The following is a 27,659-nucleotide window of genomic DNA, read 5'->3' as shown; positions in this document are numbered from 1 at the left end:
AGGACACAGCTTTTGAAGAGCTGGGTAGGGGTTGAGAGGTTGGCACAGATGTGTTATGAGGAGGGAGGAGGGCAATGTGTCAGGGTCTTACAGGGATGGTTGTCATAGAAGACATGACAAGGATATTTAGCAATAAAAGCCAGATGTGAAGCCACTGAGACACTTAGGCTATCATGGGACAAAACGATCCCATGTATGTTGTGCTGGGAAGATGGAAGGGACTTGAGTCTAGGGCACTGGTTAGATAAATAGCACCATAGAGCAGGCAGAAAGTAACCTTTGATGGGATTAGGGTGGAGATTACAGTTAAGAGCCCAAGATGGAATTCAAGAGGAAGTGAAACTAGAGGACAGCTTGACAGGTTGTCTGAGCGGCACAGGCCAGTTGCTGTCAAGCATGGCTGGGTTTCTGGTGAGTACAATGGAATAGGTGGGGCTGCCGTTTCCTGAAAGAAAACATTCGGGTGGGTGCTGGTTGGGAACGAATGGAGACTGAGGATTCTTGGGGCTTCCTGGCAGATGTGTGTGTGTGTGTGTGTGTGTGTGTGTGTGTGTGTGTGTGTGTGTGTGTGTGTGTGTGTGTGTGTGTGTGTGTGTGTGTGTGTGTGTGTGTGTGTGTGTGTGTGTGTGTGTGTGTGTGTGTGTTTCCCTGTGTGTGTGTGTGTGTGTGTGTGTTTCCCTTCTAATTCCCCTTGTGAAGGCTTAGTGTGTTAATCTTTCTTCATGTTTCATATTTCATTGGTGTTTTTGAAAGGCTGCCCTTTTTTTTTAATCGTTGTTCTCTTCACTGGTTCTATATGTACAGAGTCTTTTCTTCTTTATTTTCTTTCAGCCTTCCGCAGAATGGTTTTTGTAACTTGAGACAACCTTGGAGAATTCCGCCGCTGCGTTTTCAGTTCTGCTGTGTGTCAACACTGCTGCTGATATTTTCACAGCTCCTGGGGTTGGTAGTGCCAAGGTTTCCTCTTCCCAACTTTCTATATACGACGTTGACACTTTTCTTGTATCCAGGGAGGCTGGGGTTGGGGTGCAGGGAGAAGATCCCCGGAAGTTTCCTAAGGTGAATGTTATGAAGGGAGAGGATGACATCAAATTGATTAGTTCTATTTTTTTTTTTTTTTTTTTTTGGGTCTGGTTGTGGGGCCTGAACTCTGGGCCTGGGCACTGTCCCTCAGCTCTTCAGCTCAAGGCTAGTGCTCTACCACTTGAGCCACAGCGCCACTTCCGGCTTTTTTCTTTTTGCTTATGTGGTGCTGAGGAATCGAACCCAGGGCCTCATGCATGCAAGGCAAGCACTCTACCAGTAGGCCACCTTCCCAGCCCTAATTGATTAGTTCTATAAGAAAGTAATTGCTGTTTGTTTCTAACATATCTAGCCATATTCAGTTAAAAGCACGGTTACCTCTGCAAGAAACAACTGAACCAAACTGTGTCTTAAAGGTAACTTCTGATGACCCCCTTCCAGTAGACACACAGGACAGCTCACTGAGGAACTGTTTGTTTTTTTACAACTCCACAGAGTAAGGGAGGACTGAAATCTTGTGTGGTCAGTTGTGAGGGGTTGTAGCCAGGATGGCAGGTAAGAGACTGAAGAATATAATTGCAGCCAGCAGCCTTGCAGAGTCTCTTTTTTTCCAAACAAAATAATCTCCCAGCTCCTTTTTATGAACATTTCTAGTAATTTTAAAATATAATTTGATTATCAAAATGTTATACAGAAGGGTTACCCTGTCATGTCATGTAAAGCGTACATTTCCTTTTGGGTGTGACATAATTCCTTTCCTTTTTTTAATATTTTTATTATCTTTAGGTAGTTGTACAAAGGCGTTGTCATTCCACGAAGCAGTTCATGAAGACAGCCCGTCTTGACCAATGTCCCACCCACCCCTTCCAACCCAGCCTTCTCCACTGTTCTTAATTTTTAGGATATGTATTTTTTTTTGCTATTTAACAAAGCAGTTTATGTGTGCAATGCATCTTGCTCTGTGTCAGCCTTCCACATCTTCACCCCCTTTCCATCTCCCCTTCCCTTACGTTTCCTCCATTCTGTGGTCTATGCAATGCATTCTTTTTTTTGCCAGTTGTGGGGCCTGTACTCTGGGCCTGGGCCCTGTCCCTCAGCTCTTCAGCTCAAGGCTAGCACTCTACCACTTGAGCTATAGCGCCACTTCCAGCTTTTTTTGCTTATGTGGTGCTGAGGAATCGAACCCAGGGCCCCATGCATGCAAGGCAAGCACTCTACCACTGAGCCACCTTCCCAGCCCTATGCAATGAATTCTTGACTGCATTCTTCCCCCTTTCATTTTTTTACCTCTCTTCTTTTGGTCCAACCTATCTCTTGCAAATACCCGGAGTACTTTTTTTTTTGACAGTGTCACCCCCTCCCTCACTTTCCCCAGATTCTTCCTCCCAACCAGGCCCACAAGTTACACAGGTCATTTTCCTCATAGTGTGTACTGAATAGCATCTGTCCATCCCTCCCTGCTCTCTTTCTGTGCCTGCTCCCCAAGGAAAAAAACACAAAGCAAAAAACACCACCACTACCACCAGTAACAACAAGAACAAACCCTGTTTCCATTTCCTGGGATTTGTTTTGGTAAATAGTATTGCAAATGTTCAGAGGCTAGTAACTATTTTTATCAAAAAATTTTCTCTATAATTCTTTTCCTTCAAAGTTAACTCATGATATCCTTAATTTCAGATTTAATTTACTCTTAAGCGTCAGGGTTGTAGTTAGCCAAAAGGATAAACCAGGCCACTTTGAAGCTGGGAGAACAGAACCGCAGGACAACGTGTTGTCTCCACTGTAAGAACCTTTCATCAAGGCTGGGATGTTGCTCAGTGGCAAAGCGCTTGCCTGGCAAGCGCAACATCCTGGGTTCAATCCCTAGGACCAAAAAAGAAAAGACAAAAAAAAAATACAGTTAAAAAAACCCAAACAAACAAGCAAAAAGAACCTTTCATCATTTAGGACCAACTAACATAACTTTGGGAACTTGGTGCAGCATGCCAGTATGGGACTGATTATTGAAAAAGCAAAGGAAGTAAGTGAAGCGGTTCCCATATTCCTTGAATCTCTTTTGCTCCTAAGCAGGCACTCTCGTCCCATTGGACTGCCAAAGAAAAAGTAAAACTGTTAAGAGTTTCCAGTGAGAGCCAGCAGGACATGACCAGCCTGGGACCCTAGCCTGGGACCCCAGAGTGTGAGGTTATATGTGACTGACTACACAGGCGGTGGCCTGGAAGCTGGCTTGGGTCCATAGGAACCAGAGAAGTATTTCCTCTCTGTAGCAGGGGCAGGAAGCTTTTTTTTTTTTTTTGCCAAGGGCCATTTGGGTATTTATAACATGGTTTGCAAGCCATATAAAATAATCCATACAGGCAGATGACTATGAGTGACTGATGAGAAGCACAAGAAATGTGTCTGTCCTGTCATGTCCTTAGTGATCTCCCAAGCCTTATATGGGCTGTGGGGCAGACGACCCATCCTCTACGCCTAGAGTTTCAGGAAGATGAGGGCAGGATCATGGTTTCCCGAGGCCAGTGCCCAGACCAGGCCCAGGGTCTGTCTGCTGCGCTGGAACTGGAGTGATTATCCTCCCTGTGTTTGGTTTACCAAACTGTCACCTGCCTGGAGAGGAAATAAGTGCTTATTCCAGGTGGGCGATGTTATGGCTGCTTTCCATTTTAAATGCTTGGAATCATGATGTGATTCACTGAGGGTTCTCTGCTGGTGTCGGATCTAGAAGGTGCTGAGATCTCTCTGTCCTCACGGAGCTTACATTCTGGAGGGAGAAGGCATGAAATACACCAAGTAAAGGAGTGGGAATAGATGGAAAAGATGGAAAAGGAGGTAGGAGTACCGTGGAGGAGAGCAAAGGGGAGAAGGAATGGGAGCGGGGTGGTGGTGTTCAGTGGTCCACAGAGTGATTCGGGTTGCTGTTCCGCTGTTCATATTAACATTGATAACGCATTCTTTAGAGTTGTTGAGTAAAAGATCCATGGAAGATAAATTAGAGAGCCACACCTATCACCCAGAATGTCTGTGACAGTCACCACGCAGAGGTTCTGTGTGTGTGTGTGAAACACAAACTTTCAAATGTTAGTTTTTAATCTTGTATGTTATAGCAGTTGTACAAAGGGGTTTCAATTCAACGTGTCGTTCGTGAGTACAAGTCCTCTGCATCAGGGCCGTCCCGTTCCCCACTCCCATCTCTCCCAACCCCACCCATCCCCTCAGTTCACCTCACTCCATTTCACATCAGTACTTTGAATATTGTGACTGCGTTTGCTCACCCTCCAATCTCTACTTGTCTCTGCCCCTTCCCCTGGACATCAGCCCCTCCCACAACACGGTCCAGATCCCCGTATTCATTTCACTAAACTGTTAAGTTCATTGAGGAAACACAAACCTTGTTCTTTGTTGACTTCTGCATACGCAGATCTCCATGAAAACATCTGTCCTTTGGCAAAAAACAGCACTTGTCTATAGGAGTACAGTAAGCATGGGCAAGGAAGAGTTTCTACGCCTTGTCTGAGTGTGCTCACATCTCCTCTGATAGTCACGTAATTGAGCCTTGAGGTCCAGCAACTTCTACGGATAGACTTTCCTTATTAAATGACATTTGTATTAATGTCTGACTTCAAAGCAAACTTAAGAAGAAGTCCAATCGATTTTCCATTTATTATATTTTGTTTTGTGAAAGATTTTATGTCAGAGATGGCAGAATGAAGGTGCCAATAGTAAAATAATTGGTTTCTAAATGGAAAGTTAATCAGGCATTCCCCTGTACATCGTCCTCGCCAAGGACGGGACAGGGCTGAAACGCAAAGGAGACAGGCTTGTGTGGTATGTGGGTGACAGGATTTTGTGGAGGGTTGTGGGCCTCAAGGCTCCCTCCTAGAGCAAGAACAGGATACACTTGTGCCCAGGAATAGAAGAACAATGTCTGCAGTTACATTAATTGGGATACCAATTATGAAAGCTTGGAATGTGTCAGGTTTCAGAGGCGGTAATAATACCCAGGAAGACTTTCCCCCTGGTGATATAGTATTGCTGTTTTCCAGGTGCATTCCTAAGATGTATTACATTTCTTGAGCTTGCTTTATATAGGCTATTGCCAGAGGCAGGTTTAGGAGTTGCCAGAAGATTCTCTGGTTTCTGCCAGGCAATTCTCTACTGTCATAGAGTGTCTGTGTAGCTGTTGGCAGCAAGGGCCAAAACGGACTTGACGCAATTGGAAGTGTGGGCTCTGTGTCCTGGTTTCAGTGAAACAAAAGGCAAGAATGCCAAGATCTACTTCCTGGAGCCGTTCATATTTACACACGGATAACGAATTCCTTGGAGCTGTTGATTCAGAAGTAGTTGCCTCTTGCCTGCTCACAGAGTCTGTTTTGCTGATTGGCTACTTTGGAATTTCTTGACCTTTGGTTGAAAATGGGCTATTCTTTACTGGAAAATGGAATTATTGAAACGTTTGACAGTTCTCTCATAATCTGAGCTGAGTTCCAAGAACAGCATGTAAGCAATCCTACCTGATTCTACTTCAGATCTCTGTTTTGAATAATTTTCTGTTGGTGACAACACAGTTGTTAAGAAAAAACAATATATTTCACCTTTGAAAAAGAAGACGTCTGTCTAAACAAAAGGTAAACAGATTTTTACAAAATTGCATTGAAGGTTTAATATGATCTTTACCTTAGGGTAAGATCCTCTTCAACGTAACAAAAATAGCTCCTCTATCTTTCTTTCTTTTTTTTTATTTTTGGGTCCGGCCATGGGGCCTGAACTCTGGGCCTGGGCACTGTCCCTCAGCTCTTCAGCTCAAGGCTAGTGCTCTACCACTTGAGCCACAGCACCACTTCTGGCTTTTTTTCTTTTTGCTTATGTGGTGCTGAGGAATCAAACCCAGGGCCTCATGCATTGCAAAGCAAGCGCTCTACCACTGAGCCACCTTCCCAGCCCAAAATAGCTCCTCTAAAATGGACTTCAACTTATGTGACACATTCTAAAATCATTGTGGAAAAATCCTTGGGTCATTTTTAAAAAAGGTCATTGCATCATACATATATATATATATATATATACACACATATATATGTATATATATATGTGTGTGTGTATATATATATATATATATATATATATATATATATATATATATGTCAGTCGTGGGGCTTGAACTCTGGGCCTGGGTGCTGTCCCTCAGCTCTTCAGCTCAAAGCTAGCGTTCTACCACTAGAGCCATAGTGCCACTTCCGGCCATTTCTGTTTATGTGGTACTAAGAATCAAACCCAGGGCCTCATGCATGCGATGCAAGCGCTCTACCACTGAACCACCTTCCCAGCCTGCGGGAAGTATTTTAAGAACCTCAGTCATCTCAATGATCATTCTGCATTCACACTGGGATGCACTTCGGAAGCCTTTAGACAAGTGAGAGTTGGAACATATTAGACTCCTCTTGCAAGCATCATTTTCTCGACTTCTTTATAGGACATGCTAACTTATGATGCTCACTGGTAGTTCCTGAAATAATTTTGCATTTCTTGTGTGCAGAACCTACAACAAATAGGACTGGCAAGAGGCTGGATTCTTAGGCACACCGGGCAGGTCATGCTACCTGGCAACCACAGCTGGGAGTATGGTCAGCCTGAAAGAACCAAGAGTGTTAGAGATAAAATTTTGATTGGGTTGATGCATACTCTCTTCAGTGGGCTGACCGGCAGGCTTTCTGGAAGGTCTATCCGCCAGAATCCTGAGAATGTAACTTATTTGGAAAAGGAGTCTTTGAGGATAGAATTAAGAAGCTTAAAATGCAATCATCTTGGATTAAGGTGGATTCTAAGTGTATTGATACATTCTTAATTACCACTGTCCTTAAAAGTCAAGTGTCCTTGTAAGAGAAGAGAAGATGAACAGAGCTGAGTAGTGATCAAGTTTTTCATTAGAATCTAGGAAGAGGCATGGGAATGTCATGATCAGACTTGAATTTCTGAAGCATTCCTTCGATGCATGGTCACAATGCTTTGAACTATGACCAGGGTCATAGAGGCACAGAGAACAGCTAGCAGACTATCTTAATCTATTTTTTGTTTTCTATAACAGGATGCCTGAGACTGGAGGACTTTTAGGAAAGAAGTTTATTCAGCCTGTGGTTCTGGAGGTGGCAAAGTCCTAGATTGGTTGTCTGCTGCTGGTGACGGCTTCGTGAGGCCTTGTAACTTGGAAAATGGAAGGGTAATTGCATGCCTGCAAAACCTGAGGGAAAGCCTCACTCATGACCCCATCATGGGAGCTAATCCAGCCCAGAGAGAACCAGAGCTCACTTCCATGAGCATGAACGCCGTCCTGAGACAGCAGCATTATTCCCTGCACGAAGGCTTCTCGTGATTCATGCTCCCCTTAAAATCCAGTGACCTCCCATTGCTATGTTAGAGACCAGATTGCAGCCTGAGTGTTAGACAGGACAAACCACACCCACAATGCAGTTAGAGGGAAGCAGCCATGTGGCCTTGGATGTCTTGAGTTGCAAGGCTTTAGAATATTCTGCATCTCAACTCACAGCATTTTCCTTTTTCAGCAACCATTCAAAGATTTTATGAAGCATAAATGAGATAAAAGGAGAAAGGTTTGTGCAAAAGGAATACAGATTTTAGGAACAGTTCATTAAGAATGATGTCCCATTGCCTTGGACAGGCTAGAGTGACCTCATCTGGAATTAGGAGCAAGAGAAATAGATACGGATAGGCAAAGCCATGTCAACGGGCTGCATGCGTCAAGCTTGACTTTTAAGTCTTTCTAGGAATCCATCATCAACCTTTGGATTAAAGCCAAATTAAGCATCAGACACAACTCAATGTGAGTTACTAGGTAATTTCTGACAGATGAACTTGGCTGTTATACATGTACTAGAACCAAAAAGGCCAAATTGGGAGGAAGGAGCTCCATTCTTCAGTGTCTGGGCCAGCTTTTCACATCAGGGCTCTCTATGGTTCTAGCTCTGTGCCAAGGTCATTGTAAAAGCTCATTAGATTAAAAACTAATAGCAGTGATATTGATCAAGTCTATTGTAACCCCTCTGTACATCACCTCTATAATAACAATTAAAAACTAAAAAAGATATATTGTAGTCATAAATTTCTTTGTTTAAACTCTTTTGTGTAACTACTTAAAGATAATAAAAATTCTATACCTGTGTGCATGCGCATGTGCGCGTGCACGGACACAGTTATACTCAGCAAACCCAAAAAACATTTCAAAATTTTTTCTCTCTCTGCTAGTGTACAATTTATATTTCTTTCTAATATTATACAAATGGAATTGTTTACACCAAATCAAATATATCAAATATTTGCCCCTACAACATGTTTACAAAACACAAAGAATATTCAGTCCGTGCTGTGATTGGTTGTGCCTGCCCCCCTTCCCCTCCCCCCCCCCGGGTCTTGTGTCTCTGTTACCTTCCTGTCTATTGCTCAGTTGCAAACATAGGCAGAAAGTCTGAGCTTGGGATCTAATTTGCCCTCTTTCTCTCTTTTTCTCAGCTGAAATTGGGAAGTAGACTGCTGAATAAATAGAACTTCACTCTGAGCCTGGGCTTTTTATGAAGGTAATTCTGACCTCCAGCCACTTGGAGAATATTGGTAATTTGACCTGGACTTGATTTCCACATAAGCTGTCATTTTATACACCCGAGAAAGCGAGGAAGGACATAAAATGAAGAGGATATATTTCTAGTATATGGAAACAGAATCAGTTACCAAATACTATCCTTACCCAAGCAATTACACCCCATATATTTCCTCTGATTCTGTTTACAGGAATATATATATATATATATATATATATATATATATATATATATATATATATATATATATATATATATATTTGGCTTCCATGGGTTTATATATACAATTTATAATGATTTTGGGTTTGGCTATAATATTGTATCGAATGGACTAACAGCCTATACCTGCAAAAAACAACTATGTATATATATGCATGTAAAATCTGTATGTTACTAATAAATAGTGAGGATGAAATTTCTATGATGAAATAGAAATGCAAGGTCTTTTCAATAAATTTGGAAAATGTGAAAGATGCTGAAATCACACAGAGCCCACCACTCAACTATTATTTGAGATTTTTTTTTTTTTGTCCATTATGGGGCTTAAACTCTGAGCCTGGGTGCTGTCCCTCAGCTCTTCAGCTCAAGGTTAGCACTCTACCACTTGAGCCACAGCGCCACTTCCAGCCTTTTCTGTTTATGTGGTGCTGAGGAATCAAACCCAGGGCCTCATGCATACAAGGCAAGCACTCTACCACTGAGCCACCTTCCCAGCCCCTTATTTGAGGTATTTTAAGAGCTACTGAGTGTAATTGCATTTATGTTATGCAACAAATAATTCTAAATCTGACTCCCCTCCCCAACATTAATGCACAGATACTTTCCCTATGTTATCAGATATTCTTAGAAATAAAATAAGGCCTTAATGGGTCAGTTGTCTTAGCCTCATCAGGACTACATGTTTGAAGTTTCCAAACCATCATTCTATCAGAGATTCTTTTCTCTTTGTTTATTGCAAATAAACTGGTCACCAGTGGCTCATGCTTATAATCCCTGTTACACAGGAGGCTGAGATCTGGAGGATCATGATTCAAGGCCAGCTCATGCAGAAAAATCTATGAGATTCCATCTCCAAAATAATCAGCAAAAATCAGGGCTGGAGGTATGGCTCAGAATGTTAGAGTGCCACCTAACTGAGCAAGCTAAGAGAGTAATAGATCCTGAGTTCAAACCCCATTACTGTCAAAAAAGGAAAAGAAGTAATAGTATCTATGTTTCTGCTTTAGAACGAGAGCTATCTCTTTCCCTCTCATATATATATACATATATATATTCATATATATATATGTATATATGTATATTCTGGTTCTGAGGTTTGAACTCAGGGCCTGGGTTCTATCCTTGAGCTTCTTTGGCTCAGGGTGAGTAGTCTATCCCTTGAGGCACAGCTCCACTTCCAGCTTTCTTTTTCTTTTTCCTTAGTTTATTGGAGATAAGAGTCTTATAGACTCTCCTGTCCAGGCTGGCTTTGAACCACTATCTTCAGATCTCAGCCACCTGAGTAGCTAGGATTCCAGGTGTGAGCCACCAGTGCCTGGCTAAGGTTGATCTATCTATCGACCTATCTACCTAAATATTATTTTTTAAAAACCAATTTTATTGTTATTAATGTGTTATGCAGAGGGCTTACCATTTCATAAGTCAGGTAATGATATAATTCTTCCTGGACAATGTCACCCCTTCCTTCACTTTCCCCTAGTTTCCCGGCCTGTCCTTGCCCACCAGTTGCATAGCTCATTTTCCACAGTGCCTACTTAGGATCTATATATTTTATACTAAGAAAACTGTAGTCAGGTCTCGGTGCTGCCTCTTTCTCTTTTTTCAGGAGAGTAAAGTCACAAACGCAGTTGAATGTCAGTGAGAGGAGTAATTTGCACTGATCTGGAGTCTTGGCGCAAATTGGTGTTGACTATGAGTGGAGTATTTTCAGTGCTCAAGTTCTCCCTGATGCCTTTCTTTCTACAGCACCAGACCTAGTGTGGGGGTCATTCAGGATGGAGAGGATTTGGGAGTTAGGAGGTGGAATGTTGTGTTCACCTGGTAACTGAGCAGGTGTAGCACAGAGGGGAGGCCGCAGGCCATGACTAAGTTACCTGTTAGGAAAGCTGACGTCAAGACAAAGATAAGAGCACACAGCACAGGACTTCTGCTTTTCAGGGTAACAGCCCACGTTCAGCTAGCTTCGTTTGCTGTATCTTCTTTTGCTGTACCTCTGCCATTTAGGCGAAGAGCTAGTGGAAGTGGAGGGGATCTCACATTGTCACCTGCCTGCCCCATGCGTTCAGGAGAGTTGAGATCACTGTGAACATGAAGGTGGTAAGGGTTTGACATGGAGGGGTTAGTGTGGGGCCTTGTGTGTCCTGTGTGGCACTGGCCAAGGAAGCTGGGCTGGTTGGGGATGGTGGATGAATTTCTCTTGGTGCCAGCCTCAGCGGGTCACGTGATCTCAGTGGGTCACGTGACCTCAGTGGGAGGGCATCACCCACTCAGGGTTTCCTTGGCCTGCAAATTAGAAAGAGGGAGGAGAGGAGCCGTGCGATTTGGCCTCTCCTCGGTGGGAGGCAAGGAGATGGCGTGCTTCGCATGGGCCTGGTGCCTGGCCTTGGTGGTTCTTCTGAAGAATCATATCAGGCCATTGAAGGACATGTGGTCTTTTTTTTTTTTTTTTGTCTGTCGTGGGGCCTTGAACTCTGGGCCTGGGCGCTGTCCCTCAGCTCTTCAGCTCAAGGCTAGCGCTCTACCACTTGAGCCACAGCGCTACTTCCGGCCTTTTCTGCTTATGTGGTGCTGAGGAATCGAACCCAGGGCTGCATGCAGGCAAGGCAAGCATGCTCTCACTGAGCCACCTTCCCAGCCCCGTACTGGTCTTGTCTAATGACATTGGGTGACAGCAGGGGTGAAGGGAGAGTAGTCTGGGCACAGACGGGATTATAAGCAACCAGTGGGCTCTGGGAAGGGCACTCAAACTCTAGGTGTCAGCTCTTCACCTATACAGTGGGGGACAGTATGAAAATCTAGTGTCTACTGTGGGGTTGTTAAGAGAATTAAATGAATTATCGTATGTAAAGGGCTTAGTACAGGGCCTAGCAGGTAAGCACAGTATGAATTTGTTAGATAGAAAAAAATCATCATAACAAGCAGTAAGTGCTTTCTGTGCAGTGTTATAAAGTTGCAGAGGGCTTGGTTACCATGATTCTTACTTCATAGCCTAGTAAACAAACTGGGTTAAGTGATTGCGCCATGCTGAAAAGGTAGGACTGTAGAGGCGGGCTTTCGAGAGAGCCCTGGCTCCTGGCCACCTGTGGGAGCTGCAAACGGCTTCTCTTCTGTGTCCACTGGCTTCCTTCTGTCATGAAGTTCTGGCTTTGATCGTAGTGGTCACCAGTTGTTCACTTGCCTCCTACAATTATTATTATCAAAGATTGTGTGTGTGTGTGTGTGTGCCCATCCCTGTGTAGGCGCACACACACCAATGTGCACACAGCATGCATGGACTCAAACATGTCTGATCCACGCTCTGTCTCCATGCTGTTGCTGTGGAAGGGTGCTGCTGTTGAGGGCTATGGGCAGACATTTGCTGAAGAAGAGCTGGTGAGATGAGCTGTTGAGGGTTATGGCAGGGCAGGCCTGGAGTTTTGAGAGCTGGGCCACCCTGGGGCGGAGGCGGCTGTAGTGATACTTGTAGAGAGGGTTGCTTCTGGTATTGGCGAACCAGGCCTGTGGGGCCGTCCATGACGGCTCGGCCAGTGCACTGGCATCCGTCCGGTGTGGCTGGAGGATCTGGGAGCTGTGGGAGTGGAACCGGGGTGACCTGGAGAGGCAGGGAGGGATAGCAGAGAGCCATCCCTGGTGATGTTCAATGCCTGGCATTTTGACTCATTCTTTGGGTGGAGAATTTTTCCCTAAGGGAAACCCTTCCCTGGGGCATGTGGTGGATGGTAAGGTCTATGTGACTTCAGTCTCTGTCATATCCAGAACCTTCTCCCTTCTATCCCCACTTCAATGCCTGCAGTATACAGGAGAATTGTACTACACTTACTCGTTCCAGAGCCCTTATTCATTCCACAGCCTTCACTTTAGAAAATGGTGGCAATATACTGTGCTCCTCATTTTCCAAAACAAATTAAACCTAACCAAAACAAATTAAACCTAAGTTTAGTTACGTTTACCTATTATGTTTCTTACACTTTCCTGAGATAAGGATTTTCACTGGAGGAAAGATACCCAGCCCTCTCTGTCTCTACTGCCTTTCAGTAACTTCTTCAAGTGCTCTGTGTAAGAATGGTCACGTCACCACTGAAATGGTGTGATTATAGCTGCCATTTTATCTATGCAGCACACCATATAATTCAAAATAGAATCCTCTCAAAAATTCCCACAGATTAATATTCTTTTTGGGGGCTGAATGACATTTTTAATTTTTTAAAATTGTCTTTTAGTGGTTGTACAAAGGGGTTTCACTTAAACATGTCATTTAAAAAATAGTTATTATAAAGGTGATATACAGTGGAGTGATAGTTACATAAGTCAGGTAATGAGTACATTTCTTTCTGGACAATCCTTTCTTTGCTCCCTCCCAGTTTTTTCCTCCCAGCCCCACTCAAAAATTGTATAGTTAATTTTCAACACTGTCTAGTAGCACTGCTGCATGTGTTCCCCTCGACATGTGCACAATGTGTGCAGTGCGTTTTGATCCGTGTCATCTCCTCCTTCATTCTCCTTCCGTCTCTTCCAATTTCACCCATATTGATAGTCTGAGTGACAGGTACTCAAGAATTATTCATGTACGTGCATGCTCACACACACACTGATTTCTTTCTATTGTTAGCATTTTTTTTGTCAGTTGTGGGGCTTGAACTCTGGGCTTGGGCGCTGTCTTGTGCTCCTCAGCTCAAGGCGAGAGCTCTATCACTCGAGCCACAGCACCACTTCCGGTTTTCTAGTGGTTTATTAGAGATAAGAGTCTCTTTCCTGCCCGGGCTGGCTTTGAACCGCGATTCTCAGATCTCAGCCTCCTGAGTAGCTAGGATTCCAGGCATGAGCCACTAGCGCCCAGCTTGTTAGCATTTTTTGAGTGTTTTGCAATGGTATATTCCCAATTAGCCATTCTATAAATAGTTTTGTTTAATTTATGAATCTGATTTTGAGTTGATTAATTTAAAGAATGCTATGACATCAAGTAAAATATTTCAGAACCAAGTTGATTTTTTAGTTCATTTTAAAAGCCTGTAGGACAGAAAAAGGAAAACTTGGAGAAGTTATTCCCCCCAAAAATCAGAGCAAGGAAATGACCTGTTGAAAATGTTGCTCATTTGGAATTACTGACATAAGAGGAATAGTCTAGGGATTTTGGAAAGCAAAAAAAAATATTTTCCAATGGTGGATATTCCAGTTTAAGTGTGGAATTTTGTATTTATCTTATATAAATACAAAGAATATATGTAGACACTTTAGAATTTTTGTTGATTATTTAGCAAATAAAATTGTCCTGTGTTTCACCCAGCTGGCCACTAGATGTCCCTCCATACCCAGCTATGTCTCCATTGATTTGCATGTCATTAATGCTTGCATTGAGAGGGTTCAGGCTGGGAACTGCTGAGTTTTCTCTGTGCGCTGGCTGCCCGTTTCAAGACTATGGACTGTTGACCACACAGGCACGAGGGCGGGGCTGGCAGCGCTAAGTGGGTGAGGGAAGAGACCGGAGCTTCTCATGTTCAGTCGAGATCAGAGATGAGTTCTTTCCTATGCTGAGGTGCTGGGGAGATTTTATCCTCAGGAAAAGTTCAACTAGTCAGGCACTAGTGATTTGCTGATTACAACAGAATACTGATTACATAGAATGCTAGAATCCTGCAAGGGTTGTCTGGGCAGATGATGCCTGTATTCAACTGCTCTGTGAGTGTGTTGCACAGACAGAAGCCTGTCCCTCCCTCCCTCTTTCTCTCCCTCCCTCCCTCCCTCCCTCCCCACTTCCTTCCTTCCTTCCTTCCTTCCTTCCTTCCTTCCTTCCTTCCTTCCTTCCATTTTCTCAGTATTAGGGATCAAACTCAGGGTTGAGTATATATTAGGCAATCTCTATTCCATGAATTACATTCCCAGGAAATGCCTCCACCTCCAATATTTTTTAACAGAACTTTTTAAATGCTCTTTTTGTCGCTGTACTTAGTCATCTTTCTGTTGGTGGATATTTAGGATTTTTTTTTTTTTACTGTCAAAGAGGATGTTGAAGTATGTATTGATATATATGCTTTCCCCATCTATAATTAACTGCTTAAAATAAATGTAATTGGAATTAAAGGAAGACAAATATATATTTTTCTTTCTTCAACATTTTTATTTTTGTATTTTATTTATTTTTTATTTTTTTTGGGTCTGGTCATGAACTCTGGGCCTGGGCGCTGTCCCTCAGCTCTTCAGCTAAAGGCTAGCGCTCTACCACTTGAGCCATAGTGCCACTTCCAGCTTTTTTTTTTTTCTGGTTGTGTGGTACTGAGGAATGGAACCCAGAGCCTCATACATGCAAGGCAAGCGCTGTACCACTGAGCCACCTTCCCAGCCCATCAACATTTTTATTTTGTCCACACTAAGATTCAGACATTTATATTGCATGGTGTGATATGTGATACGTTATGTAGATTTTTATATTATATAGCCTAATGGGATGAGGAACACTCTCATCAATTTCCTTTCCCACTTCACTGAGGTCAGTCATTGAAGGGCACATTCACACTCCCTGGCTCAATTCTCAGTGCAGAGATGTGAATTACTGCCTTTCTCTGGAAGAGGTTCTCACCCTTCTTATTAGAAAGAGGACTCATGTGCACCTAAGGTAGTATCTGTATCAGTCAAGTTTGCATCACTCTAAGAAAATATTGGAGACAATTAACTCAGGAGCAGTGAAGTTCTATTTTGGCTCACGGTTCTGGGTGCTCTAGCTCAAGGCTTGTCTCTGGTGAAGCAGCACGTTTTGGCTGGAGCATGTGACCAGCAAATGTCTCACATCAGGACCAGGAGATGGGAGAGTGCCATCCAACCAAGCCCAACTCCCCCACCCCACCGTCTCCTTGTGAAGGGCATACTCCCTCTCAGGGCAGCCCGGCTCCCCAAGGTCCCACCACCTCCCAGTAGCGCCAGCCTGGGGACCAAGCCTGTACCTCCCTCACCTCTGAGGCAGCCTCATGGAAACACAGCAGTTCTGGAAGATGCTGTTTCCCACGTCGCATCTTTTCATAGAAGACAACGTCAGTATTAAGAGACTCTGATTATTCACTTCTGCAAAAAAATTATTTTCCTCTTTCCCTTATAATGGTACCATTTATTTCTTGGCAGCATAACTCTGAAGCTTTCTTTTGGAAAAATGCTACTTTTTCTTCAGCCCTGGTGTTTATTTACAGGGTTTTCTGTCACCTTCAGGGACCCCTGAAAGGCCTCTTGTATTACTAAGGGCATCCATTGCTCGGCGTGTCACTGTAGGCTTAATGTAAGAGGCACATGAGAATTGTTATCCTGACTTAGCATTTGGCATCTCAAGAGAAATGTCTTGGGGATGGTCCTTGCAACAGCCTTATTTGTGTCACCCAGAAGGACGCAGTAATTTATTTATTTATTTATTTTGTCTGTTGTGGGCTTGAACTCAGGGCCTGGGTACTCTCCCTGAGCTCTTTTGCTTGAGGCTAGCACTCTACCATTTTGAGTCACAGCTCCACTTCTTTTCTGGTGGTTAAGAGTCTCATGGACATTTCTGGGTTGGTTTTTGAACTGTGATCCTCAGATCTCAGCCTTCTGAGTAGCTAGGATCACAGGCATGAGCCTGTGACACATTTTACTCCCACCCATTTTTTTTTGTCGGTCATGGGGCCTGAACTCTGGGCCTGGGTGCTGTCCCTTAACTCTTCAGCTCAAGGCGAGCACTCTACCACTTGAACTACAGTGCCACGTGGTGCTGAGGAATCAAACCCAGGGCCTCATGCATGAAAGGCAAGCGCTCTACCACTGAGCCACCTTCCCAGCTCCCAGAATTCCTTTTAAAAAATACAATTAATGAAATATGTATTTCCTTCTGAAGAAAGATGTTTCTGTTTATTGTTTTGGAAAAAAATGCAGGTTTTTTTTAAACCTGTGTATCACAGATCTTTTAATGTTCTTCTGTTATGGATTTCACAAATTATGGAAGTCAAAGCTCAGAAATAACACAGAAAAGGAAACAAGGGCTCTGTGCAGTGTGTTTCCCTGGTTTTTCTAGCTTATGTCCAGAATGCCAGTTTTCCCACATGATTCCGAATGTATTGGTGTCCCCAGCTGCCTCAGAGGAAGCTGCCCGGGCTCCTGCCATCTGCCATCTGGCCTGGGCAAGCAGTTGACCTGCTGAGTCTTTCCAGTCACCCTGGGTACCCCAGCCCTCCAGGTCTCCACAGGCTCTCAGCTGTGTGGTGTTAATCCCACCCAAGTCCACCCTGCTGGGGTGCAAGCCCCCTGTCCTGGTCCACATACCCCTCGACCAGATTGCACACCTGACAGTGACTCAAAGATCTGCTTCCATGAAAAACTGATAGGGAAACCAGAATTTTAGCTTTCAATTCCGGGCATGTCTGGCCACTCATCCCTGTATGCCAAATACAGAGATGGCATTGGTGGAAAGCAGAGAAAGGAGGTTTATGATGTGACCCACGGCACACGGGGGCAAGAGGCCAAGTTGTGAGCGTTAGGTTTAAATAGAATGACTCAGGGAAGAGGGCAAAAGGAATGTTCTAGACAAGGCGTGGCCTGATTTCACCTCAGTTTTGGTTCTCTGAGGGTTCCAGAGAAGTTGTGATGGAGGGGAGGACTCGGCTCCTGTGAGGCGATTATTTCTGCTGCAGGGTGTAGCCCGTCCTTAAAGGCAATTGTCCTTGGAGGGAGAGCGTGGCCTGTCCTGCCAGGATCTGCTACCCCTTGGAGTAGTTTTACCCCTTGTGATAGAGATGCTGTTGATCAGCATCTCTTTCCCAAACCTAAGGTGATTGCCAACCGACTGCAGAGAGAGTGGTTTTGAACAGACAGATACAGATGGAGGTGGAGATTCCAAGCTTTTTTCCTGCAGCTAGTTACTTTATGGGCCCCCAAAGTATTTTCAGCAAAATCACCTTAAGAACCTGTTAACACGGCATGTGAAAAGTTACCCGCACGCCGTGGTGGCCTCCTGAATCTTAGCAGGCCAACACGCCACATGGTGACAAAACTGAAAGGCGCGACGGCTAAGTAAGACAGGCAAAGCACCTGTTCTGCTGAGTCAATAAAACACGTGAATCTGAAAATATCCACTGAAAAGTTTGTATAACAAATCTGTTTAGCGTAATCACAATTTTTTAATGGAATCTTACTATGTGCCACAGGCTGACGTCAAATTTGTGATTGGCTTGTCTCTGCTTCCCCAGTGCTGGGATTGTAAGGGCGTACCACCACACTGGACTTCATCATAATTACCCTAAAATACATACAGTTAAAAGGCCAAATTGTAGCTTAAATGTTCATAGCACTTATCTTTGGGTGATGAGTCTGTGGGTGATTGTCTCTCATGGTTTTTCCGAGAGATTTAACCATAAACTTGTCATCCTCTACCAGGGTTCCCACAATACCACCACCCAGGGTGATGGCTTAAGCAGCCAACATCTCTTTTTCTCATATTCTGAAGTTAGAATCCCCAGATCATGAGGCTGGCAGTTTGATTTTTCCCGGGAGCCTCCCACTTTGCTGTCTCTGTTGTGTCTTCACATGGCCTTTTCTCTGTGGACACACATCTCTGTTTCCTCTTATTTTGTAAGGACACGGTTCTTATTGGATTAGAGCCCCTCCCCTCTGACCTAACTTGACTTTAATTGTATCCTGAAAATCTCCCTCTAACAGTCACGTCAGGGTTAGGGGTTCAGTATACAAGCTTGAAGGGGCACCATTCAGTCTGTAACATAGCTATAATGACAGAGGAAATGTGGAGGTAGTGGAAAGCCATGAAAGCTAGAGTCAGAGTGGGTTCTGAGGGCTATTTAAAGGCTGTGGTGTGTGTGTGTGTGTGTGTGTGTGTGTGTGTGTGTGTGTGTGTGTGTGTGTGTGTGTGTGTGTGAACTCACACCTCCATGTATTTGTCATATTGGAATGACAACATAATTTTGTGGTAGGCTTGGGGGAAAAACCATGTAGTACAATGTAAGTGGAATCCCTGGGTATTTTTATACTTAATATTATCTTTCTTAGAAGACACTCAGTTACCCATGGGATTTTTTCCAGTCTCCTTACAGTGACAAGATGAAGCTGTATGAATGGAATGAAATGGCAGGTGGCACAGCACCTCACTGTAGCCATTGCAGGGGTTCAGGAGAGGAAAAGTAGAAGAATGCCAGTCAGTGTTCTAAAGAGTGGATGGGATGTTGGCCTTCATTCAACAGCTCTATGCTCAACAGACTATAGGTTGATGCTTTTGGATGTGCATACATTCAAATTTTATTAACTGCTTGCTTCATGCCAGGTATTATTGTGGGGATTGGCTCTACAGGAAGCAGAACAGACAAAAATAGCTGCCTTCATGGAGCCATACTCCAGGGTGAAAAGACAGAGAACAAACATGGAACTATCTGTTCCTTTCTCAGAGAAAAATATAGCAAACACGTGTGTGGAGGTAGCAACCTTAGGTCAGGTGGCCAGAGGGCTTAGTGCTCACATACCGAGATTAAGGGGGATAGATTCCTATCCTCCAGTAGTTCACTAAGGAACGAGTCTGCAAAATGAAACCATTAGTAGTCTATGGGTTAAGAAGATAAGTAGACTTAATAGCTAAGTGCTAGTGCATAAACCCAAGCTGGAGGGGAGATTAGAGACCTGTTGACTTGGCCTGTGTGGTTGGGAAGGTCTTCTGCAGAATCTGAATTGCCAAGACATTCCTCAGGTAAATGTGACTGGGAATGGGGTCTGGGAGGATCCTCTGGTGTATAGGGATGGCAGGGCAGGCAGGAGAGGCTGAGCTGAAAGGTTCATTGTCTGCATGTGAAGGGTTTTTCTATGGCGTGTTGGGGGAATTTGCAAGGCCAGGTGTACCAAAGTATGTCTTGTCCTGGAAAGTAACTGCAACCTTGAAAAGACTGCTAGAAAAGGCTGCGAGTAGGAGAGGTACAAATGGCAAAGGAAAAGGAGAGAAGAGGCCGAACTTGGTCTGGCTCTGTACTGTCGAGGGTCTGTGGGAGCTTCCTGGCATGGTGTCCAGTGGCCCCTGGTTAGAGGAGACCAAACTGGGCACCGATGAGAAGCAAACAGGTAGATTTGGCTGTGTCTCAAGGCTATGATTCTCCTGTCAACTGCATTCCCACCGAAATATTGCTTAGATTAAACAAACACCTTAAAACACAAAAAGAAGTGGCACCTCTTTCCTTCTTTATACTGTGAAGCTGTAAGCTTCAATATGAGCGTATTTGTTCTCTGCCAGATCACGCTGATTATTCTCAGTTAGATTTCTGTTTAGGAGGTTTAAAAGTATGATTTACACTCAAGGACTTTTCTGGTTAAGGAAATTCAAATAGGAGCAAAGATTCTTAGAACCCAAGGCCATCTCTTTCTCATATTCTTTCCAGGCCCATTTTTTTTTTTAGAAGCATGGGTTTTCTGTTTTTCCCTCAGATTGCAGGACCTGTGGTGAATGAAAGCAATGGGGTTTTTGCTCTGTTATTTCTGCAGTCTCCTGCCCCTCTCTTCCAAACCAGCCCTGGTCTCTTCACCTGCAGCACCTACTGAAGATATCCAGGGTCATGTATTCTCTCTCTCAGGATCTCTCAGTCTAGACAGCTGGGCAAATCTCTTCCAGTGTAATTTTGCCCTAATTTTATTTTTTTGTCTACTACTACTACTATTACTACTGCTACTACTACAGGAGGACAAGATCCTTTTGCTTCTTGGAAGATATCTATCTTGGTCCTTCAGGAAATGGACACAGTGTGTATGTGAGCGTGTGAGGATTCTATGACTCTACCACTCAAGGCACATGAGCTGGCTCAGCCACTTGGGCACATGGTGGTTGTACCCCCGGCCCTGCCTGGGGCAGCATTATTCTGACTTAGTCATTTTAACAAAATGCTGATGCCTTTTGCTCCCCTTCCTGTTTTGGTTGCAAGAAGTCCGTGTTGTTAGTGACTGCATTGAGTAGCACTCACTTTCCATGATTATTCATATCTATCAGCCTTGCCCTTACATTTTCCCTTTTGCAAGTGAGCACAATGATTTCTCTCATTATCCAGTGTCTCATTGACTCTTTTTTTTAAAATTTTTTTGGGTCCGGTAGTGGGGCCTGAACTCTGGGCTTGGGTGCTGTCCCTCAGCTCTTCAGCTCAAGGCTAGCACTCTACCACTTGAGCCACAGCACCACTTCCGGCTTTTTTCTTTTTGCTCATGTGGTGCTGAGGAATTGAACCCAGGGCCTCAGGCATGCAAGGCAAGCGCTCTACCACTGAGCCACCTTCCCAGCCCTCATTGACTCTTAAGTTTGTTAAGAAGCATGAATTCCTGTCCTGAGAGGTGGCGGGTTTTTGATTTCTGGAGACTCAGCATTTACGAATGGGATAGTGAACATGATGATGGAAGAGGGGGCGGAGCGTTGGTGGATGGGTTGTTCTATTCTGATTGAGTTTCTCTTTAACTTTGCTTCCCAGGCCAAGCTATTTACAGAGGGCCTCTGCCACCTTTGACGTTTCCTTGCAATGGGACACGTGACTCAACCTTTCTGTTGTCTGTTGAGTTCTGTAATTATAATTATATCATTACTAGCAATTAAAAATTCTACCCCAGTTGTCCTCACTCTCACTGTCTTCTCATGGATAAAGGGAGAATCATTGCAAACAGGAAGATTCAAGCCGCTGCATCCCACGCCTGGCGAGGGTGGCTGGAAGCCACCTGCTCTGAGAAACCTTCCCAGGGGCCACTGGCGTCACTTCTGCTCCCACAACAGCTGCTGCACGGATGCGGCTTCCATCGTGGATTCTAGCCGTCACCCGCTCCTTCTGACTGAGCTGCCTCTGAGCCCCTGGAGCCGTGGACTGTATTTGTTAGGCACTGTTCTTTTTATTGCAGGCTTGTTTCCTGAACAAATGCCAGACTTCCTTGGAAGGCTGCACCTCCCCCTGTCCACCATCGTAGCGTATCCGAGATGGTCTGGATAATCTTCCCTTTGAATGTTTACTGGATGAACAAGTGATGGTATCCAGGCCGTGAGTAGGAGCGAGGTCATGTCATGCCGTTCTTTCAGATGTTGTTTTGCCTCAGTAGGGCAGGAGGACACCGGGACCTGAAGCAAGTGGGTAGCCTTGATGGCCTTCCAACGCTTCTGCCATTTGTAGGCTCTCATGATTGCTGGGAATTACTAGGGGGAAGCAAGACCATGGTGGGGTGGAGGGTGGAGGATCAACCCGTGATTTTATCACAGCCACGGGAAGGAAAATGATTGTTGGTATTTTCTTTTTCTTTTTCTTTTTGGGTCCGGTCGTGGGGCCTGAATTCTGGGCCTGGGCGCTGTCCCTCAGCTCTTCAGCTCAAGGGTAGCACTTCTGGCTTTTTTCTTTTTGCTTATGTGGTGCTGAGGAATCGAACCCAGGGCCTCAGGCATGCAAGGCAAGCACTCTACCACTGAGCCACCTTCCCAGCCCTGATTGTTGGTTATTTTCTAAAAAGACTTCTTGATGGTTGCTTAAAAATATACAACAGATATTACCAATATGTGGATTTATAGATTTATAGATGTTACCAATATGTAGACTTCTTTGGTCACCCAGGTTGCCATCTGAGTAGATGAATAGTTGAATTTTATTTTTCTGCCAAGATTTAAGCAGGAGAGTTTCCGTGAATGACCTGTGATTTGCTCATGGATGCTCTCTGACAAATGACAAAGAGGCCAGATGTGTTGGGGGAATGCTGAGAAAGAATAAGATGGGGTCACCAGTACAATATGTACATTGTTATTGATTTGGACACACAAATACATGCTTCTTTCAGATAAATTTTACTTCTGAGACACTGATGAAAATAACCAACCACAATCTGCAACCTCTTTTTGAAGGCTAGCATTTAAGGATTCTGTGTATTCATTTATTTAGTTGTTTATTTAGCACATGTTTATTTTGTGCCTTCTCTGTCCAAGCCCTGAGTGACACATTTCCTTTAACCAAAAGGACTGTGTGTGGCAAAGGCTACGGGCCCTCGAATCCTTCCTTTGCTGTGGTGAGTGCACACAACCCGGAGCAAGGGCTGGGCTTCTTTTCTCCTCCGCAGTGAGGGGTGCGGTGGGACTCGGCTCTACCCAGGAAGACAAGGTCTTGAGGGTTGGGTTGCAGAGCTGTTATTTGGCTTCTGTGTCCACGGTGGTCATAGCTGACAATATGGAAGCCAGGTGTTTTGGATGGCCAAAAAAGACCAAGAGAGCCTACAACTCTGATACTGTGAAATGTGGCCACAACCTTGGGATCTTTATGATTGGATAATATGTGATCAGCCACTAACCTCATTGATCTGAAAGCACTTCCAACGACGAGATGCTATCCTATGCTCGGACATGGAAAGGGAGGAGCTCTTTTAAATCAAATGGTATAGAATGACTAATTCAGTTTACGTAAGTCCTGAAAATAGACATGGGGTATTTTGTCAGCTGCTTAAAGTTCTTAGTCCCTTATGTTGGTAAAGGAAGACCTAAGTCACTGAAGCTTTTATCAGTGAGGGTGGAGGGAGGCACACATTTTTGTGACTATTTTAGCCAGCAGAGGAGAGACACAAGCCAGGTTCCCATGAGGCAGCTGTACTACCCCGTGAGTTTACTCAGGGTCATGTGGACTCTTCCTGTGAATTCAGAGGTTTTAAATGATCAACCTTTATTTCCCTAATTCTCTCTCTCTCTATATACATATATATATGTAAATATATATATACATATATATGTAAATAAAATCATGAAGAAAAATCCCCAAATTGTGGTATAGTGAACTTCCTTTTTGCTAGCAGCACCACGTCTGTCCACATAGCAGAGATATGTAAACACATGAGTATAGATTTAGATGTGGTGTAGGCATAAAATACTCCTTTTTGTTCTAAATGAGGAGAAACACAATGTCAGTTCCTTGCTAATGGAACATTTTAGAACCAAGAAGACAGAAAAGACCATGTGAAAATGTGCTAAGCCTTCATGTAGTTAACAAGATGTCACTTTGTGAGAGAATTTTCATAATTAATGAACCAGCTCAATTTGCTCTGCCATTTGACTTTGATTAATATGTCGTGGAGTATTCCCACCGGGACTCTTTCCAGTTGGGTTGGGAAGCACTTATGTCTATATCCTGAGCGTGTTCAAGCTTCACAGGGCTGCCATCCAATACCTGCCACGTTGGGTCAGAAGACAGCCATGCGAGCTCTGTGACATTCTGTACCTGCGTGATAGAAAGAGCCACAGGACAGCTCTCAAGCCAATAGACACAATATTGAAACGTGGGCTGTCTAGAGAAGGGATTGGAACACACAAATGGCTACTTTATAGCATCTTTGAAGAAAGATTTGTGAGATTTTTAAAATTTCCTCTGCAGTTCTGCCATGGATTAGGAGACCGAATGAAATGACTAGCATCCCCTATAAGTTTAAAGCAGATTATCATAATTTGCTTCATTGCAAACCTAGTTTTTGGGGATCAGCTACTTTTAAGTAGCAGTCAGTGTCGAATCAGGGTATTATTCTGTTGAAAAACCACTGTATGTATTTCAAAGAAGAAATTTGTAGTATATTATTCGAGTATTTGAATTTGAAGTATATTATTTGAGAAGGAAGAGAATTTACTTTCGTATTAATTAATTTGATGAATATACTCCTTCCTCTGACTTGAAGAAGCCAAAAAAAAAATGTGACTTCGAAGATACTATGGATATTACTAGGGAAACAGTTTCTGAGCAGAAATCCAGGAGCCACTTTGCAACCCAACGTTTGCTGCGGCTGTCACCCTCTCCAGAGGACCATGGAGGTGGGAAAGTAGCCTCCTGCCTCGCCCGTCTTCCCACACTGGTGCCTCTTATGGTTGCAAGGGAATCTGGGAAATGTGTTTTTTAGGCTTTCTGCTCCTAGTGGAGCAGAAAAGAAGAGGAGAAATCTGGGAGGAGAGTGTGGAGATGACAACCAAGAGCCTGTAGTTAGCACCTAAGTGCTTCCTGAACTGTGTCCTGTGTGAATTTATAGGTGTATATTACTGGATTAAATGGATTCATGAGAGAATCTTTTTTTTTTTTTGGCCCGATCGTGGGGTCTGAACTCTGGGCCTGGGCGCTGTCCCTCAGCTTTTCAGCTTAAGGCTAACACTCTACCACTTGAGCCACAGCGCCACTTCCGGCTATTTTCTTTTTGCTTATGTGGTGCTGAGGAATTGAACCCAGGGCCTCAGGCATGCAAGGCAAGCACTCTACTACTGAGCCACCTTTCCAGCCCCATGAGAGAATCTTTTATTGCTAGCCAAGATATCATTTCTTGAAATCTATCTCTGTGAAATCATTTAAAATTCAAACTAACACATGCACACGCACACATATACTAAAGTTGTATGGATACTAATGGGTATTATATTTAAAATGCTCACCTAAATCATTCACCACAGTTTCCAGCTGGCTTTACTGGTAAAGCAAGATGCAAATGCTCATAATTCTCTCCCTTTACCATGCTAATCCGTCTCCTAGAATAACTCATATATATATATATATATATATATATATATATATATATATATTTCTTTTTGGAAGTACTGGGTTTTGATCTCAGGGCCTTGTGTTTACTAGGTAGCACTCTACTAGAGTCTCCTCCCCAAGATTTTTGGGTTTTAGTTGTTTTTCAGACAGAGTCTTGTGTTTTTGCCTGAGCTGACAACAGACTATCTACTCTTGAGTAGCTGGGATTACAGTCTCGAGCCATCATACCCAATTTGTTTTTTGAGAGAGTATTAATGTATTTTCCCCAAGGCTAGTTTTGAAAGGAGGTCTTTTCATCTTTGCCTGCTGGCTTCCTGAGATTCCAGGTGTTGGGCACCCCTCCTCCACCTCAAAAGGATTAAGTTTGAGCAGACGATTTAGTGAAGAAATGAGATGGAACTCAGCTTCAAGTTTGCTTGCTTCTCATGGGAGCTAAGAATCCAGATGGCTCATTCCACAGGCAGGTGCAGGGCCACGCCTATGCCTCCTGGAGGGCTTGGTTCAAATGAGGATTTGGAGGTCTGAGGAAGAAGAGGTACAGGCCCCTTGCTGCACCGTGGCCAGGGGATAGTAGACAAGTAGCATGCTGAGAACGGCCCCTCAGAGTTCAGCTTCACAGGAGCAGTTGATAAAGTAGGTCTGTCTGTCTGTCTGTCTGCCTGCATGCTTGTGTATTACTGTAGTGGAATGGACATTACCAACTTGCTTGTGCAGTGCTACCAAGTGGAAGACAAGAGGATCATTGCTTTACCTGCATTGTAAGTGGAAGACAAGAAGATCATTGCTTTACCTGCTTTTAAAGTGGAATAGTGAAAAACATTTTTTTTTTTTTTAAAGAAAAATGGTCTTGAGCCAGGCGCCCGTAGCCCACACCTGTAATCTTAGCTACGCAGGAGGCTGAAGTCTGAGGATTGTAGTTTGAACTTAGCCCGGGCAAAAAAAAAAAAAAAAAAAAAAAAAATCCATGAGCTTCTTCTATCCCATTAGCCAGCAAAAAGCCCAAAGTAGACATATGGCTCAAGTGATAGATAGCCAGGCTTGAGCTAAAAAGGTCAGGGACAGTGTCCAGGTCCTGAGTTCAAGCCCCAGTACATTTGTTATTTAATCATGTGGAAAAGTTCATGTAAGTTGGTTTGCCAACCATGTGAGACTAGAAATGATTATTTTCTTTTTTTTTTTGGAGTAGATGGCAACATTTTAATTGTTTTTGTTGAATTTAGTACAGGGCTTGCCTTAAGATGTCTTTGGGAGGATCTGCTGTCAGCCTGGAAGGAAGATGAATAGACTTGTACCCTGGAACAATCTAGTGTGCTCTTAGAAATGCTTCTGCTTAAGGGTTATGTCAACTAGAAATAATAGAAGAGAGCAGTTCCGGGAATGAAGTTGGTGTGGGTGAAGGGTGTTTCCACATCTGCTTTTTTTTGTTGTTGTTGTTGGTTGTGGGGCTTGAACTCTGGGCCTGGGCACTGTTCCTCAGCTCTTCAGCTCAAGGCGAGTGCTCTACCACTTGAGCCACAGTGCCACTTTTGGTTTTCTGGTGGTTCATTGGAGATAAGAGGCTCACAGACTACTTTCCTGCCTGGCTGGCTATGAACCGTGATCCTCAGATCTCAGCCTCCTGAGTAGCTGGGATTACAGGTGTGAGCCACCGGTGCCTGGCTCTGCTCATGTCCTTTGTCTTGCTTGCAAGATGAGCATGCCATCTCTCCAGATGTTCTGATGGTGGTCAGACCTACTGCCTTCAGAAAAGGCAAGTGGAAGCTGCCGGGGGACCTGTTCATAGCACCTCATGCGTTTTCTGACTTGAGAATCATGATCTTGAACTAAGGAAGTTATGATCTCCAATCAGACAAATGTAGGGTGTTTATGACGACTACTGTTATTTTGAGCTTTCCCATATACTAGCAGCCTACCAATAAAAATAGCACTGCGTGCAGGCACAAAATGAGTTGTCTTTGTGTGCTCATCAATTTTCCAGAAGAACTGGCCCTTTCCTGGTGTCTCTGAGAAATGTCTTTCCTGCCTATGTGCCTGCCCACCAGGCCTGCCCGTTCTAAGTTGGCCCTGAGGGGTTGTGCTCAGAAACCCACACTGTGTGACATGTCAGGATGATCAAAGAGGGATTCTGGGGCTGGCTACAAGGGGAAATGGTTAGTAATTAATAAAAGGATGTGGCATTGGGCATGTTGACTGAAAGAAGCCAGAAGCTTGGCGAGAGGCTCCCAGAGGCTGCCAACATCGTAAGAGCGGCTAAGAGGAGTTCTGTAGGGGTGAAGCTGGCAAGTGTTAGTCCTTCTGGGAGAGGGGAGTGGCA

At 44.0% G+C, this 27,659-nt stretch overlaps 1 long non-coding RNA gene across 1 annotated transcript; it reads left to right on the top strand.

The window, feature by feature from the left end:
• Positions 1 to 858: 858 nt before the first annotated feature.
• On the top strand, positions 859 to 21,872 carry LOC138831787 (uncharacterized). Its single transcript, XR_011373453.1, has 4 exons — positions 859 to 942; positions 7,106 to 7,237; positions 8,545 to 8,609; positions 21,714 to 21,872. It is a non-coding gene; the product is annotated as an uncharacterized lncRNA (long non-coding RNA).
• Positions 21,873 to 27,659: the final 5,787 nt, after the last annotated feature.

This window comes from Dipodomys merriami, unplaced genomic scaffold, assembly GCF_024711535.1.
Source record: "Dipodomys merriami isolate MVZ:Mamm:240054 unplaced genomic scaffold, mDipMer1.0.p SCAF_2, whole genome shotgun sequence".
In the NCBI taxonomy this organism is placed as follows: Eukaryota; Metazoa; Chordata; class Mammalia; order Rodentia; family Heteromyidae; genus Dipodomys; species Dipodomys merriami.
The sequence above is the reverse complement of the archived record's forward strand: the minus strand, read 5'-3'. Positions and strand labels throughout refer to the sequence as shown.